The sequence below is a fragment of the Cricetulus griseus genome (assembly GCF_003668045.3).
Source record: "Cricetulus griseus strain 17A/GY chromosome 1 unlocalized genomic scaffold, alternate assembly CriGri-PICRH-1.0 chr1_1, whole genome shotgun sequence".
NCBI lineage: Eukaryota > Metazoa > Chordata > Mammalia > Rodentia > Cricetidae > Cricetulus > Cricetulus griseus.
In genome coordinates this window covers 100,916,671-100,934,964 of record NW_023276807.1, presented here as the reverse complement: position 1 = coordinate 100,934,964, position 18,294 = coordinate 100,916,671, and the positions used below count along the sequence as shown (strand labels likewise).

The 18,294-nt window shown below is 45.8% G+C and overlaps 1 non-coding gene across 1 annotated transcript; it reads right to left on the bottom strand.

Annotated features, from left to right (window-relative positions):
* Positions 1 to 3,279: 3,279 nt before the first annotated feature.
* Trnak-cuu lies at positions 3,280 to 3,352 on the bottom strand. The gene has a single exon. It is a non-coding gene; the product is annotated as a tRNA-Lys (tRNA).
* Positions 3,353 to 18,294: the final 14,942 nt, after the last annotated feature.

Here is an 18,294-nt window from a genome sequence, read left to right as displayed (position 1 = left end):
CCTTCTTGTCAGAGTTGTCATGGACTGAAAATATGTGGGTAATTACACTGGTTGTGAGTGATGAGCAGACTCAGCCCAGGGACAACCTTACAGGAGTTGTCACACCTCCAGTCTTTCTTCAGTCAAAATGCCTGTAATCCCAGAATTGGGGAGACAGTGGTGGGAAGACCATAAGTTCAAGGCCAACTTGGGAGATGGGAAGTTCAAAGTTAGCTTGAGATGTAGAGTGAGACCTGTCTCAAAAACAGCAAGAAGGCTGTAGAATGGCTCAGTGGGTAAACGCTTTTCCACCAAGACTGGTAACTTGAGTTTGAACACCAGGACCTATATGGTAAAAAGAAAGAACCAGCTCCCACAGGTTTTCCTTTATTAAATAAATAAATGGATGAATAAATGAATAAATAAATGTAATTTTGATATTTAAATAAATTGATAATGTTAGACCCCCGAAAACTCAAGTATCCGGGGTCCCAGGCCACGTTCGCAGTCACCCCAATCACCAGGCAGATTCGAGAGCTTGCTGCAAACTGCACGAGGCTTTATTGTAATTTAACGAGCTAACCCCATGTTAGCTCGGGTCTTTCACCCACCCGCCATGGCGGATGGCTAGAAAAGACAGCTCCTAGGGTCTCCCGAAAGATCTTATAGGGCAGCATAAGGGGAGTGTCTAGGGGTATGCACAGGCTCACGATTGGTGTGCCTCCAGGCTTGGAGGGCTTGCCCTGTGTTGATTGGTCAACTGGTTGTTATGGCCCATAGGCCCTCCCAGGGTGGTTGCTATGCTCTCTACGTCATTGCTGTGTGCTTGTCCGTAAAGCACACCCAGGGTCGTAAAGCATAGTGCCACCAGCTAACTTCTGATTGGTTACTTGTCACGAGGCAGGCATCTGACTTTCTAGTTTCTAGGACAAGGTCATAGAAGCAGGTGTTCGGCCGCTATGACTGCCAAAAGGGAAGCTGGTCCCTTCAATATAATTTAAAAATTTTTAATCACCAAGGGCTGGGGGGACATAGCTCGGTGGTAGTGTGCTTATCTAGCATATACAAGGCCCTGGCTTCAGTCCCTGAACCACAAAAAGAGGAGGGGGGAGAAAGAAAAGAAGGAGGAAGAAGAAAGGAGCAATAAACCTTAATTATGAGAAATCAATTCTGACCTATCAAACCTGAAGAAAACTATGATGGTTGGTTTAATTGCCAACTTGACACAGTCCAGGAAAAGCCTCTCAATGAAGGATGGTCTAGATCAGGTTGACCTGTGGGCATGTCTGTGTGGATTATTGTGAAAGACACCCATGGGGTGGGACCCCGGGGGGTGAACACTCGGATCTGTGACCCCCCAGGCACCAGGCAGAGATGGGAACTTGATGCAACCAGCAAGACGCTTTGTTATTTAGTACCGGGTGCATTGGGGCCCAGCACGTTACTCACACAGGAGCAGAGGAGCTGGACCCCGAGCTGAGGGCTAGGGGCTTCTTATAGGCAAAAACTGCAAACAGATGAGGCCTGGGGTGAGCGAGGGTAACAGTTCTGATTGGTTCCTTTCAGGTGGCCGACTGCAATCTGCAAAGAAAACATCTTAGGCTGGGGTCCTTTAGTTAAAGGCCACAAATTATAGAATTTCTATGGTTACTTAAGGTCATACAAAGTACAGAGTTACTTAGTAACTATACATTTTTAGGGAGATACATTTGACTGAGATAAGACAGGGCATGGGGCTGGGGGTGTTACAGGGTCTGTCAATTATCCCCTGGGCTGGGGAATCTTTACAACCAGCAGGGCACCTTTATATCCAGCAATTAGCAAAGAAATGTTAACAGGATGGTGGGCAATCACCTCTGCTTCTCTGAGAGCAAGGGATCAGTCATAGCACTCCTGACTTAAGGAATTAAATTTTCCTTTATGAACTTTTATTAATTTGAATATTTGGTACTTCAGTTGAGGTGGGAAGACCTGCCCATTTTGGGCAACACCATTCCCTAGGAAGGGATCCAGACCTGTGCAGGAGTGGAGAACATGAGCTGAGCACTAGCAAGAATGAATTCATTACTTTCTGCTCTTGGCCAGAGATGTCATGTGACTAACTGCTTTGAGTTCCTTCTGTCTTGACTTCTCCAAAATGATGGATAATAACCTGGGATCATGACAAAGATGCACTCTCCATTAAGTTGCTTTTGTCGGGGTATTTAACCACTGCAACAGGAAACAAAATTAAAATAGAAATTAATGCTGAAGAAAAAAACTTCCCTTGAGGGAAACTATTCAGAAGGAAAAAGAGTGAACTTGGGTATCCCATAATGATGGTACCCCCCAGAAGCAAATGTCAACATTCACCATTGCCTCATACCCACTCATGGCATACACATGAATGAGTTCTACTATGAGATTTCATGCATTAAATTGTGTGTTCTGTTCATGTTATCCCTATGAAAGTCTCCTGAAACCTGCCCCCTATTCCCCAAACAATCCCTATTCTACTTGCTTGTCACATATAGAGAGATGGGTATATAGAGATAGGTTCTATACATGGGCATGTAATGCTTCTGTTTGTGAGTCTGGCTCATTTCATTTTCCAGGATAGTTTCTGGTTCCATCTATCCCCTGAATCCTTTATGGCTGAGTCTATTCTGTCGTGTATGTACAACATGACCTTTTTTTCCCAGGATTTTTAGTTAGTGTATGTCCTCCTGGTTTGCTTTATACTGATGTGGTGAACATCATGATCCAAAGCTACTTCTGGAGAAAAGGGTTTCTTAGATTTATGTGTCCTGATGACAGCCCATCATAGAGGACAGTCAAGACAGGACCAGAACCAGGTACCTGGAGCAGCAAGGACCACAGAATAATGCTGCTTCCTGGCTTGCTCTCCAGGCTCACATTCAGCTACCCATCTCTTTTTATAATTTCTCTTTTATTCTTATTTTATAATTCTGGGTATTTTGCCTACGTGTATGTCTGGGTATTTTGCCTCATATGCATGCAATGCCTGCAGAGTCCAGAGTCAGATCCCCTGGGACTGGAGTTACAGATGACCGTGAGCTGTAGGGAGTCACCCTAGCCCCGCCCAATAGTCCTGGGGCAGGTACCAGGTGGATCCAGGGACTCGCCCAGAAGGGCGTGGTGAAGGAAAGCCGTGGTGACGTAAGGGAGCTTCTTAAGGGGCTGCACGTGGGGACCCGGGGCCCTTTTGTTCTGGCCGCTGGCTGGGTTCTATAACCTAGCTCTGGCCTGTGTTTTACCTTGGTGTATTCTGGAATAAAGAGACATTAATCTTACACGTGGCACCCAACGTGGGGCACGAACCCACGACCCTGAGATTAAGAGTCTCATGCTCTACCGACTGAGCTAGCGGGGCCTGCAAGCAAGTGGGTCAGCGAGCGGGCAGATCTCACGCTGACACCGCAGCAGGAGTCAGGAGTCCCGGCGGCTCACCGGGGAAGGGCGGGGGAGGGGAGTAACTCACTGATTCTCCTGGATGCCCGTTGGCTCTTCAGGGTCGTGAGATTCTTGGGCAGTACCCTGGTCAGCCCAGGGTTCCATGGGAACTAAATCTACACACAGGTGCAGAGGACCCCTTTAAAAGACAGATCCCTCTCTCTACACTCGCTCTCTATACTCTCTACACTCTCTACTCTTCTCCTCTTCTCTGTCTGCTAATGCTTCTCTTCTCTCTCTCTATGGCGACCAGCCTGTGCCTATAATAAACTGCTTAGCATGTCTAATATGTCTCTTAGTCTCATCTTGCGACTTCCTCCTCTTCTTCTTTATCTTTAATTTAAACAAAAATTTAACACTACCACTGAGCCCAAGCCCTTTGTTTTATATTATTTTTATTTTGAGACTGTGTCTTGATAGGTTTCCTAGATTGGCTTTGAACGCAACATCCTCCTGTCTCAGCCTCAAGCACCTGTGATTTCAGGCCTCGCTAAGACTTTTCTTATCACTACTTTTTTTTTTTAACATTTTATTGATTCTTTGTGGATTTCACATCATGCACCCCACTCCCACTCCTCTCCCTGCCCCTTCATATCCACACTCTGCCCTTGTAAACACCCCCCCAATAAAATTAAATTTAAAAATGTTTCATTGTGGAAGCTGTAGTGAGTCACATAGGCCAGACACTTCTATTTGTAGTGTTCACTGCAATGAGTCTGCCACTGACTGACTGTATTAGCCCCATGTTTGGGAGCCATTTGCTACAGACTGATGTCTTTGGGGCTGTAATCAGAACCAGGCGAACAACCCTGGGTCCGACCCTGAGTGGGGGAGTGTGGACGAGGGAAGGCTAACTATGCAACAATGTTGAAGAAGAGACAGAGACATCTGATCATAACAGGAGATCAATCAGTTAATACTGAAAGTACCCAGTTTATTGATGCATCATCTTAAGTAGCCATCCAAAGGTGGGGGCAATGGCAGAAGACATCTATTATCACGTATAAAAGACTGATAGCAATTATTTCCCTTAATCCTAGAGACACACTCCTTTGCAGCTCATACTCAAGCCCTCGGGCTCTCCAGACCAGCACTCTCACTAGCCTTCAGGGTGGGTGTAGACTCACCCTGGCCCAAGGCTATTGTTATTTAAGAGTCATTCTCCACTGAGACCAGGATATCCAGTTGCTATTAGCTGACATCTAAAAGACAATAGAAATACTGGGCTCTCCCAACTGAACTGTGGCCAGGTGGAATAGATTTCCAAGATATACTGCTCCAACGTGAGTCATTGGTCTGGTTTGAGGCCTCTGGTTTCTACTACACTATCAATACTGGATCCTCACCAGGACTCCTCTTGGATATTTCGTTCTTGCCTTGTGTCATAATGGTCCTGGAGCTTTGGATCTGCAGAACTGGACCCTTCACTAAGCTCCAGAAGTTCATAGATGGGCTGGATGTTGGGATGGGTCAACTCATAGCTGAGTTGGTCAGTCTGCCAGCTCTCCCACATCCTCACCACCAGGGCAAGCTGTTCAGCACTGCCCTGGCTAGCTCATCCAATGTGGAAGGCAGCAAGGGGCAGGGCCAGTTCTCCCACTCTAAAGACCTCAGGACTGGCTCACCCTCACCACACCACCAGCATCAGCTGTACTATGTTACCCAGTTGGGGTGCAGGTCCCATTCACCTAAGTGCTACAGCCAGTAAGTGGCAGGGCCAGCTCTCCCAATCTCATGCTCCCCCCCACCCCTGCAGCTCTCCCACCTGCTTCAGGTGTCAAGGGGTGAAGGAGAAGGGCATCTTTTCCTCACCCACACCACTTCATGACAGATGAGGGAGAGGGGCAGGGCTAGCTCTCCGGCTCTCATGCCCTCAGGGCTGGCTTACCAGTACCCCTGCCACCAGGGCCAGACTTACTGTGTTGTCCAGGTGAGGGACAGGGCCGGCTCTCCCTAGTGCTGTAGGCAGTATCACTGCTCCTTTTTTTTTTTTAGTGCTTCTCTTTTAATGAAAAGAAATCCAAAAGCTGTACAGTTAGGCTCACGTTGTGCAGTTCACAGCTTGGAAAAACAAACAGAAGGACAGAGTTCCAACAGATGATAACCCAAGACCAGGCTGGACTTGTCACCAGTGGAGTTTCTCCTGGATGATGCTGGGGCAGGGCCACTGGGCTGAGCACAGGAGAAGCAGTAAAACAACACTCATAGCGACTACCACTCATATGCTGGGGGGTGGGGGGTCTATGCTGGATTAGGGACTAGACGTTCTCCAGAGATTATTTAGAAGGCACCGTAGATCTTGATGGTATGATTCAATGGTGTAGCTGAACCTTCATTCCTGAGGGTCCTAGACCCTTGGTTTTTGACTCTACAAATTAGGGGCATTCTGTGTGTCTGTTCACAGTCTAAACAGAAAATGAAGTGGCAAGAAGTGTGAATTGCCTGGGTTCCACACATACTCCCTCTGCCCCCGTTGTGTTAATGCAACCCAAGCTAATGTTGCTGGCCAGAGTCAGTTACACTACGAGGCACAAAGAGTTCAAAGCACAGAAGTAGCAGCCAAGATTAATCAATAGTTCAATTGGAATCTTTCTGTGTCTCCTGGGGGAGGGGTGTGGAACATATCTCCTTTGGGGACCAAGATCTTCAGTCCAGCAGAGTCCAAGGTTGCAGGACATAGAAGCTTCACATATCCCAGTTGGTCATCGACAGTGTGATGGCACATAGCAATTCAGAGTATGTCATCCAAGTTGGCACTGAGCCTTGTCTTCAGAGGGCTGGCCAGCATTTTGCAATGCTGGTTCCTCTGGGTGGTGTAGTACATGGTAGGTCTGTGGTCTTATGACCATGACAACTCCTGAGATTTAGAGGGGCCCCTGATGAATGCTGTGATTTTTGCAATTCCATGTCTGCATGTCGGACATTCCACAACTGTTAGATGGTGGAGTCTGCTGAAACTCTGCAGGCAGAAAAGGCAAACCCCATACCAAGAGTGGGTGGGTACCCTTGTGAGGAACAACCAATGCTATTTTCAGAAGAGAAGATATTCTTGTGGCTAAATTGCCATTGTGAGAGACAATAATCCTTGCTTCATAATACAAGCACAGGAGAGTCAGAGGAGCAGAAACAGAGCAGTTTATTTTACAACTTTATATAAGCTAGGCATCTGCCTGGAGAAGAGGCAAAATGGCTAGGACCATAATTTGGTGTGAATCGGTGCATTTTATATAATCCTAATTACATTTACTTGCCTCTGAGTTCATTATTGAAGGAACCGGCTTCCCTTTTGGCAGCCATAATAGCCGAACATGTGCTTGCCATATACCTGCCTTGGTCACTTAGAGGTCAGATGCCTGTCTTGTGACAAGGAACCAATCAGAAGTTAGCTGGTGGCGCTATGCTTTACGACCCTGGGTGTGCTTTACGGACAAGCGCACAGCAATGACGTAGAGAGCATAGCAACCACCCTGGGAGGGCCTATGAGCCATAACAACCAGTTGACCAATCAACACAGGGCAAGCCCTCCAAGCCTGGAGGCACACCAATCATGAGCCTGTGCGTACCCCTAGACACTCCCCTTACGCTGCTCTATAAGATCTTTGGGGAGACCTTAGGAGCCGTCTTCTCTAGCTGTCCGCCATGGTGGGTGGTTGAAAGACCCGAGCTAACATGGGGTTAGCTCGTTAAATTACAATAAAGCCTCGTGCAGTTTGCAGCAAGCTCTCGAATCCGCCTGGTGATTGGGGTGACCGCGAACCTGGCCTGAGACCCCGGATACTTGAGTTTTCGGGGGTCTAACAATTATTAGCTGTGTTCTTCAGGGAGCTACAACCTTCCCAGTATCCATGATTGTTCCCTCCCCAGATTCCCCTTCTGTTGGCTCCAAACACAAAGTCTTATCTAATGTATATGCTGAAATGAAACAGTCTGTCCGTCTCTGATGCTCAGGCTTAGCCCCCTCGCAGAATGCCTATAACAGTGATTCTCAAACTGTGGGGGTTGCAACTCCTTTGGGGGCATTGAACGAACTGGCCTTTCACAATGTTAGAACCCCCGGAAAAACTCAGGTATCCGGGGTCCCAGGCCACGACCTCGGTCACCCCAATCACCAGGCAGATTCGAGAGCTTGCTGCAAACTGCATGAGGCTTTATTGTAATTTAACGAGTTAACCCCATGTTAGCTCAGGCCTTTTGTCCACCCACCATGGCAGTTGGCTACAAAAGACAGCTCCTAGGGGCTCCCGAGAGATCTTGTAGGGCAGCATAAGGGGAGTGTCTATGCACAGGCTCAGGATTGGTGTGCCCTCCAGGCTTGGAGGGCTTGCCCTGTGTTGATTGACCAACTGGTTGTTATGGCCCATAGGCCCTCCCAGGGTGGTTGCTATGCTCTGTGCATCATTGCTGTGTGCTTGTCCATAAAGTACACCCAGGGTCGTAAAGCATAGCGTCACCAGCTAACTTCTGATTGGTTCCTTATCACGAGGCAGGCACCTAACCTCTAGTGACTAAGACAAGATCATAGCGAGCATTTCGGCAGCATGGCTGCCGAAATGGGGGGCTGGTCCCTTCAACAGGGGTCACCTAAGACCATCAGAAAACACAGATATTTACATTACAGTTTACAACAGTAGCAAAATTATAGTTATGAAGCAGCAATGAAAGTAATTTCATGGTTGGGGATCATCACAACATGAGGAACTGTATTAGAGGGTCACAGTGTTAGGAAGGTTGAGGACCACTGGATAGCTTTTCAACCCTAGGATGAACTGAGAGAGCCTAGACAAACAGGAGCCAGCTGTCAGCCAGGGAAGACAGGGGTCCGGTGCCTCCTTCTTCTCTGTGACTCTCAGATGAGCTCTAGGCTCCCTTCATACCAAAAATGGACCAAGATGATTTGTCTCTTACACTACAGAGTAGTCAGTCAGTTTGAATACTATAGTCATGCCTTGGTATTTCCTCTGCTATATTCATCCATCCGACTCAGATCCCCTCTTCTTCTCAACATTCTAATCCTTTCCTTCAGCCAGCCCTGACTGTTTGCTGCCCATTGCCCAGAAATTTAGCCATATTCTCTTGGGGCCACTTCTCCTTCCATATCAAGCAAATTCCTAAAACCGGTCATTTCTAAACTTAAACTGAGACAAATGGCTGTAGTTCAGAGCAATGCTATTATTTGGCACTGGAAACACAGACTGAAGAATGAGCAGCTACCTGCTCAAGTATGGTGGCATGTGCCTAAAATCACAATGACATGAGTACAGGTCAATCTGATGGGAACAATTATTTGATTGAGGGTCACTCTTCCTAGGGACTCTAGGTTTGTATCAAGTTGACAGTCAAAGCTAGTTGAGGTACGCCTAGCATGCACAAAGCCCTAGGAAGGATCCCAAGCACCTCATAAACTAGGCATGACAGTACACATCTGTAATCTCAGCTCTCCGGAGGTAGAGGCAGGAGGATCAGGAGTTCGGGGTCATCCTTAACTACATAATGAGTCCAAGGCCAGTCTGGGCTACATGAGACCCTGTCTTAAAAACACAAAACAAGATGGCTTCTGAGTACATGCCTTTCTGCTGTTCACCAGCCTATTTCTGGATGTCCTTTCTTAGTAAACTCCATTTCTATTCTTTCTTCTTACAGCAAACAAACATATACACTAGTTAACAGTCACTCCCCAGAAAAAGGGCCAGGTGCAGAATACATTTCTCTCTAGATATTGTGATCAAGAAGCACATGCTTAGTCATAGTTCCCTAGAGTAACAGAACCAGTAGAATGGATCATATTGAGAGGAGACTTAATAGACTGGCTTACACAATACAGGCTATGTGGTCCAATGGCAGCTGTTTTATACACTGGAAAGGTTGAGTTCACAAGGCTGGGTGCAAGGCAGTCCCAGTCTGGCAGTGAAGGCCTAGAGGATTCTTAGCGAGCCACCGATCTTCAGCCCACACTGGAAGGTGGAAGAAGCTGGTTTCCAGTGCCAGTGAAAGATGGTGCATCAGTGGTTATATATGGCAGTGTCTGCAGCAGCAACAAACTAGATGTACTCACAAGCAAGAAATCAATATACGACGGGAAAAGGTAGCAGCTCTTCTCTTCAAACTTATACCTTATACCTTATACCCAGGCCTGCGTTGGAAGGTGTCCACTTTGGAAGAGGGTCTTTCAGGAAATATGCTTGCAGATCCACTCAGAGCCATGGCTATTTGCTCATTCCAGATCCAGTCAAGTCGGCAACCAAGATAGATCCATGCCCATCTACAAAGATGAGCTTCTGCTGGCCTTATAGAATGACCTTCTTTGTCCCAGACCTTGGCTTTCACATTTTTTTTTTTTTTTTGGTTTTTTTCAAGACAGGGTTTCTCTGTGTAGCTTTGGAGCCTATCCTGGCACTCATTCTGGAGACCAGGCTAGCCTCGAACTCACAGAGATCCACCTGCCTCTGCCTCCTGAGTGCTGGGATTAAAGGCATGAGCCACCAATGCCTGGCTGGCTTTCACAGTTTTAATGGTATCACTGGATACCATTATCCAGTGATAATGGATAAGGATAATGGATAATGATAATTGGCAAGACCAGGGTGATGGTCTTGCCAATCAAATGCTTTCAAATGCTAATCTTCTCCTCCTTCTCCTCTTCCTCTTTCTCCTTTTTCTTTCTTCCTCTTTTTCTTCCTTATTCCTTTTTATTTGTTTTTTTTTTTTTTTTCTCAAGACAAGGTTTCTCTGTGTAACAGTCCTGGCTGTCCTGGAACTCTATTTATAGATCAGAATGACCTCAAACTCACAGAGATCCACCTGCCTCTGTCTCCCAAGTGCTGGAATTAAAGGGGTGCACCACCACGGCCTAGTGTATTTTGTTTTGTTTAAGTTTCTAATTTTACATTTTTAATTTATGTAGTGGAGGATGTGACATGCTGCAGAGCAGGTGTGAGGTCAGAGGACAACTTGCAGGAGTCAGTTCTCTCCTTCTACAATGCGGGCTCTAGGTGTGGAACTCAGGCTTGGGCAAGCACCTCTATCTGCTGAGCCACCTCCCTAGCCCTTATTGTTGTAGTCTCAAGAGTTCTTTGAACTGGGCAGTGATGGCACAATCCTTTAATCTCAGCACTTGGGAGGCAGAGGCAGGTTTTTCTGAGGCCAGCCTGGTCTACAGAGTGAGTTCCGGGACATCTAGGGATGTCACTCTATAACAACAAACTCTCAAGAACCAAGCCATTCCTGTGGGAACTCCTGTGGAAGAAGGATGCTAATCTCTCTAAGGCCCCACATCCCAGCAGGGCTATATTAGCAACTGTAGAGTAACCGGCGCCTCCCAGTCACACATAACCACCCCATCTTGAAACAGAGTCTGTGATGACCGTCACAAGATTAGGCCTATTGACAGACTCATGGAGGAAAAGGAGAGAGTCACCAGCCTCCACAGGCCAGGTTTTCAGAGATTCTCTAAGAGCCCTTCCACAAGCTCACTCAAGAGGTAAATAATCAACTAAGGTGAGCTTATTTATTTTTAAATATTTATTTATTTAGTTTTTGTTTTGATTTGTTTTTTGAGACGGGGTTTCTCTGTGGCTTTGGAGGCTGTCCTGGAACTAGCTCTTGTAGACCAGGCTGGCCTTGAACTCACAGAGATCTGTCTGCCTCTGCCTCCCAAGTGCTGCGACTAAAGGCATGCACCACCACTATCGAGCTTTTTTTTTTTTTTTTTTGAGACAGGCTCTACATAGTTGTGGCTGACCTGGAACTTGTTATGTGTTAAGGGCCATGGGCCCTAAACTATGGGTTTTAAAGCCCATCTTTGTAAACCCTTTTATGAGCCTCCTGTAACCTGTAATTAGATGGTTTGGCCACACTGAACTGCTAATTGCTTCTGTTCCGAGAAAGGGCCTGGGGCTTTCCTGTTCGCTGTTCTGGGGAAGATCACAAGATATTCCGGCGGATAAGAAGAATGCTCCGGCTCCTTCCTGTTATCCCCCGCCTGCCTAATTTCCTTGTTGCAGAACTATATAAGCCCAGTCTGAACCCCAATAAATGGAGGCCTTGACAATGCACAGATGGACTCTGCTCCCCTCTTTTGCGCCGCTTGGCCTCCTTCCTTCTCCAGCCCATGACTCTTTCAGGCAGCCCCCCTCCGGAACCCTGAATGACTGACCCGCAGGACGGGACAGTTATGTAGATCAAGCTGGACTTGAATTTACAGAGATCCACCTGTCTCTGCTGCCAGACTGCTGGACTTAAAGGAGTGCAACACCATGCCCAGCTAAGGTGGGTTTCTTTCTTTCTTTCTTTCTTTCTTTCTTTCTTTCTTTCTTTCTCTCTTTCTTTCTCTCTTTCTCTCTCTCTCTCTCTCTCTCTCTCTCTCTCTCTCTCTCTCTCTCTCTCTCTCTCTCTCTCTCTCTCTCTCTCTCTCTCTCTTAAAAGATTTATTTGCTGGGCGGTGGTGGCACACGCCTTTAATCCCAGCACTCGGGAGGCAGAGGCAGGCGGATCTATGTGAGTTCGAGACCAGCCTGGTCTACAAGAGCCAGTTCCAGGACAGCCTCCAAAGCCACAGAGAAACTCTGTCTCGAAAAGCAAAAACAAAAAAACAAAACAAAACAAAAAAGATTTATTTATTAATGTATGCAGTGCTCTGCCTCCATGTATCACTGCAGGCCAGAAGAGGGCGCCAGATCCCATTACAGATGGTTGTGAGCCACCCTGTGGCTGCTGGGAATTGAACTCAGGACCTCTGGAAAAACAGTCAGTGCTCTTAACTGCTGAGCCATCTCTCCAACCCTAAGGTGGGTTTCTTGATGGTGTAGCTGACCATAAGACTCCCCAGGAGAAAATGTCAGTGGCTATTTGCCTCTTGGTGGCCCATACTTCGTAGGAAACCCTAATAAATTCACTGGCAAAGATAGACTCAGGGGAATTTTTTTTTTCTCTGGTTTATGGATGCCTTTTTATCTGGGGTGAATGGACATTTCTCTCTGTCTTCACATCAGTCTAATTCCAACAGTTTTAGGCAGGAACAAAATAAGTCATGGAGCTCACTCCTGTCAAGGATATCAATGGCACTGGTGTGATGTGTTGTGAACTCCAGCACTGCAGAAGGCTGAGGAGAGAGATCAGGAGTCAAGGTTGTTCTTGGCTACATAATGGGGTCTCAAACAACCACACACACACACACTTAAATTAACCTGTTTCTTTTTATTTACCTTTTACATCAGGGCCTTTTACTTTTCTTTCCTTCAGTATATCTTACTATCACTGCTTCTCATTTGTGGCTGGCTGGCTGGAAGCTGCCTGACTTCTTGCCCTAGGCAAATCCCTTTCTTTCTCCTGTTCCTCCTTCTTCTATATTTCTCCTTCTACTTATTCTCTCTGACTGCCAGCCCCACCTATCCTTTCTCTGCCTAGCTATTGCCTGTTCAGCTCTTTATTAGACCAATCAGGTGCTTTAGGCAGGCAAGGTGAAACAAACACATAATTCTTTACATAATTAAACACATGCAGGATAAACAAAAGTAACACCAGTACACAGTTAAAGTAATATTTTGCAGCATAAATGGGTTATGTAGTGAGTTCCAAGCCAGCTAAGGTTACATAGCAAGACCAAAAGGCCTGACATTGGCTCAGCAGTTCTTTCAACAGTGATGCAGTTCAAAAGGCCAAAAATAGATAGTGAAGGGACCAGCTCCCTATTTCAGCAGCCATAACAGTCTAACACATGCTTGCCTGACCTTGCCTTTGTCACTAGGAGGTCAGATGCCTGCTTTGTGGCAAGGATCCAATCAGAAGTTAGTTGGTAGTGCTATGCTTTACCGCCCTGGGCATGCTTTACAGACAAGTGCACAGCAATGACACGCAGAGCATTCCAACCACCCTGGGAGGGACTTTGGGCCATAACAACCAGTTGGCCAATCAACACAGGGAAAGTCCTCCAAGCCTGGAGGCACACCAATCCTGAGCCTGTGCATACCCCTAGACACTCCCCTTACGCTACCCTATAAGATCTCTATCCTGTGGCTTCTCTGTGTCTTTTCCAGCCATCCGCATGGTGGATGGATGAAAGGCCCGAGCTAACATGGGGTTAGCTCGTTAAACAACTGCAATAAAACCTCTTGCTGTTGGCATTAAGCTTTCACCTCCGCCTGGTAATTGGGGTCACTGAGGTCCTGGGCTGAGATCCTGGGGGCCTGAGCCACCGGGGGTCTTTCAATAGATAAATAAACAAATAAATAAGCTATGTTGTATTTCAGTAGCCGTAAGTGGGTGATGGTAAGCTTACTGGAAAATGCAAACTTAGAGGATGAATTCTTAACAATTAAGATCCAGTAACAGGAGCCAGCAAAAAAATTCAGTGAGTAAGGTGCTTGCCTTGCAAAGTTGAAGGCCTGAGTTCAATCACCCGAACCCAAAGAAATAGAAAGAGAGAACCAACCCATCAAATTATCCTCTGGCTTCCACATTCATGCCATGGCAACCTCCCTCCACAAACACACATCATACACAAAATAATTAATTAGGATGTAGTGGTGCTTACCTATAATCTCAGCTCTCCAGAAATGGATGAAGGAGAATCAGGAGTTTAAAAGCAGCCTGTGTTGCATGAGACAAAAGTCCAATAATAACATGGGTACTTTGATTTTTTATGGCACTTATTGTTTGCAGTACATTTTACTCCATGCCTACCCTGTGGTCCTCTGAACAACTCCACAGGGAGAAGGAGGTTCAGAGAAAGAAAAGTATCTTGAGACTCCACAGGTGTGAGCCTTGCACATGCCTGCCTGGCTGCTGGCCTCCCCCCACATTGCAACATCTTTGTAAATCATGCTTCAATTCATAAACACACCCAAGTATTTGCCTACAGATTCATGCTGATTGTCGGGACCAGGACCTTATAGGGAAGCCCATTCCATCTTGCCAGGAGTTCAGAGAGCTCGAATCACTCCTATTGTCTTTAAGATACTAGTTTAACAGCTACAGGATGCCCTGGCCTAGGTGGTGAATGGCTCCTATCTAAATAACAATAGACTTAGGCCCAGATGAGTTTACACTGCAGCTATGAAGTGCCTAAAGACCAAGTAATAAGTGCAGCTACAGAGTGTCTTTAGGATTAAGGGAAGTAATTTGCCCTTTATACACGATAATAGAAGTCTTCTGCCATTGTTGCACCTTTGGTTGGTAGCTTAAGAGAACGTATGAATAACCAGAGGTATTCAGTACAGACTGAAACCACCCTCGACACTATCCTATGTCTCCATCTTTTCTTTAACTTCTATAGCTAGCCTTCCCTCATCCACACTCCCCCCCTCAGGAATAGACCCGGGTTGCTCGGATGGTCCCAACTGCAGCCCCACAAACACCAGTCCGCAACAGCTGGTGTGGCCTGCTTTCCCGCTGCAGAGGCAGGTGAAAACCCCCACCTCAGATTCTTTCCAGAGTTCCTATCCCTGCCGGAAGTCCTTCCTATTCTCTCCTCACAGCTACTGACCTTTTAGCTCTTTATTAAGCCAATCAGAAGGTGTTTTACACAGGCAAGGAAGGAAAGAGACACATCTTCACAAAGTGTGGTCAAATATCCTGCAACATTTCCCTTTGTAACATAATAAATTAAAAGACCTAGAGACAGATATTGGCATTCAAGCTGAAGATCAGAGGAGCAAAGCAGTCAAGCTACCAGAGAGCTCTTATTTCTAAAAGGGCTGAGGCATTCTTACTCTCAACAAGACTAAAAAATGAATGACTGATGCTGCGACCTTGCTCCTGTCTTCTATACCTCCCTAATGCTGGGATTAAAGGTGTGTGATCCCAGGTACTGAGATTATCTTTGTGTGAGCTGTTCCTCTTTAGGACTGGATCAATCTTGAGTAGATCTGGGTGGCCTTGGATACTGAGAGATTCATCAATCTCTTAATCCTGAGTCCTAGGATTATTAAAGGTGTGTGCCTCCACCTCCCAGCTTCTGGCTGCTGGGATTAAAGGTGTGTGCCTGGCATCTATGGTTTGTGGCTGACTTTGCTTTCTGAATCCTCAAGCAAGCTTTAATAAATCATAAACACAGTATGTCACTACACCCCTTTTTGTCTAAATAAAAAGGAAAGGTTTTAACTCTAAAACAGTAAAACTATATACAGTAAGAACAATTATCAGGCCAGGTGTTGGTGGCGCACGCCTTTAATCCCAGCATTTAGGAGGCAGAGGCAGGTGGATCTCTGTGAGTTCGAGGCCAGCCTGGTCTACAGAGTGAGTGCCAGGACAGGCTCCAAAGCTACACAGAGAAACCCTGTCTCAAAAAAAAAAAAAAAAAGTAGATGTCATGAAAAGCTTTATGTTATTAAAACATATTAAATGCCATATTCTGTAGACTTCTGAAATGTTTGAAGACTACCTATCTAAAATATATTCTGAAGGAACCGGCTTCCCTTTTGGCAGCCATAATGGTCGAACATGTGCTTCTATGACCTTGCCCTAGACACTAGAAAGTCAGATTCCTGTCTTGTGACAAGGAACCAATCAGAAGTTATCTGGTGGCGCTATGCTTTATGACCCTGGGTGTGCTTTACGGACTAGCGCACAGCAATGACGTAGAGAGCATAGCAACCACCCTGGGAGGGCCTATGAGCCATAACAACCAGTTGACCAATCAACACAGGGCAAGCCCTCCAAGCCTGGAGGCACACCAATCGTGAGCCTGTGCGTACCCCTAGACACTCTCCTTAACGCTGCCCTATAAAGATCTATGCGCAGCAGCTTCAAGCCGTCTTTTCTAGCTGTCCGCCATGGTGGGTGGGTGAAAGACCCGAGCTAACATGGGGTTAGCTCGTTAAATTACAATAAAGCCTCGTGCAGTTTGTAGCAAGCTCTCGAATCCACCTGGTGATTGGGGTGACCGCGAACGTGGCCTGGGACCCCGAATACTTGAGTTTTCAGGGGTCTAACAATTCCTGTCTAACCTTGAAAACATACCTAATATGACTACAAGTGTGATTGTTATAGATGACTATTAATTAATTAATGGATGAATTCATTTCTTTTTCTTTTCTTTTTTTTGTTTTTGTTTTTGTTTTTTTTTGTTTTTTTTTTCAAGACAGCTTCTCTGTGGCTTTAGAGGCTGACCTGGAACTAGCTCTTGTAGACCAGGCTGGTCTCGAACTCACAGAGATCCACCTGCCTCTACCTCCCAAGTGCTGGGATCAAAGGTGTCCGCCACCACCGCCGGCTTCTTAATTATCCTAAACCAATTTGTAATAATAGCTTTCAAGGTCTAGAACTTTACATTTCATTTTAAAATGGACTGCATAAGAACAATACCTTAAAGAAGAGTAAAAACAGACATATAGTATGTTGTAGAAAAATAACCTTAAATTTGTATCCATATACGAAAATTCATACAAGTGTAAAAATATTTGAGATTAGTAGTTGCTTTTTAGTTTAAAAGTAGATTCAATAATTAACCCTTTTATTCTGTCATTCTTTTATTGCCCCCCCCCCACCGACTAGATAGAAGAGAAAGGATAGAGCAAAGAAAAAGAAAGGAAGCCCTTAATCTAATTTCTTTTGTTTAGTTTCCTCCCTGGAGGTAAGGTGTGCTGTGGCTTGCACCTTCTCTCTGACCTTTCAGCATTTCCCTCTGTATCTGGCTCAGGCCTTTTAGTATTTAGATCAATTCAGGATTTCATTTACATACTGGCCCCCAAACGTGAGGCTCCAACCCATGACCCTGAGGTTAAGAGTCTCATGGTCTATCGACTGAGTTAGCCCCAGGGTTTGTGCCAGTATGTAAACGGAGTCCTGAATTGATCTAGAGAATAAATGGCTGTAGTCAGATATAGAGGAAAATGCTGAGAGATTATAGAGAAGCTGCAAGCCACAGCACATCTCCTAAGTGTCTCCAGAGAGAAGAGAGAGATTTCCTGTTTGTCCTTGCCTGTCTGTACAGACCTTCAGACCTCTATAGTTAGCTAGTGGCAAGCTCCCTTCTCTGACTCTCGGACAGGCTCTATTTGTGCAAGAAAGATATCACCACACCTCCCTGACCATGACCAATAACAACTTGCAACTAAGCCCCCTAAATGATGACAAAACATCCATAACCCACTGAACAACCAAAACCCACCCACCCCACCTCTTGGGAATGTGGGAGTCATGTTCTCAAAATTGCTTCCTGCTGTCTGTGTGTTGTGGAATATTGCTTTAACTATAAAAAATATGTTACATTTGTTTATCTTGCAGAATATTACTTTAACTATGTAAAGGTAAAATATATTTGTTTATGCCATATTTATTTAATGATGTAAAAATGTGAGGCTGTTTTACTGTGCCTGCCTAAGGCACTTGATTGGTCTAATAAAAAGATGAACAGCCAACAGTTAGGCAATAGAGGGATAGGCAGAGCTGGCAGGCAGAAAGAATAAGTAGTAGGAGGAATCAATGCCTGAAGAAGAAAAAGAAGAGAGAATGAAGGAGAAAGAGAGGGAGACACCCAGGGCCAGCCAGGCAGCCACCAGCCAGCCAGATATGGAGTAAGACATACAGAAGGAAAGAAAGACAAAAAGTCCTGAAACAAAACATAGATAAAAAGAAACATGTTAAAATAAGTTATCAGAGCTAGTGGGACAAGCATAAGATAAGGTCAAGCATCCATAACTAATAATAAGTCTCCATGTCACCATTTGGGGGCCAGTAGTTTGAGAAAGCCTGTTAAATCTAGAGGGTGTGATGGCATCTTCAGGGAGCCCTGAGAAACTGGGGGTAATGGTCAAGTCCTGGGAGAGCTAGCTGTATCATTCCTTGTCCAGTCTCTGTGTGATGGGAAGGTGCAGGGCTTACCTGAAGTGCTGGCTGGAATAGCTTGTGAAGCTGGACCATCTTAGC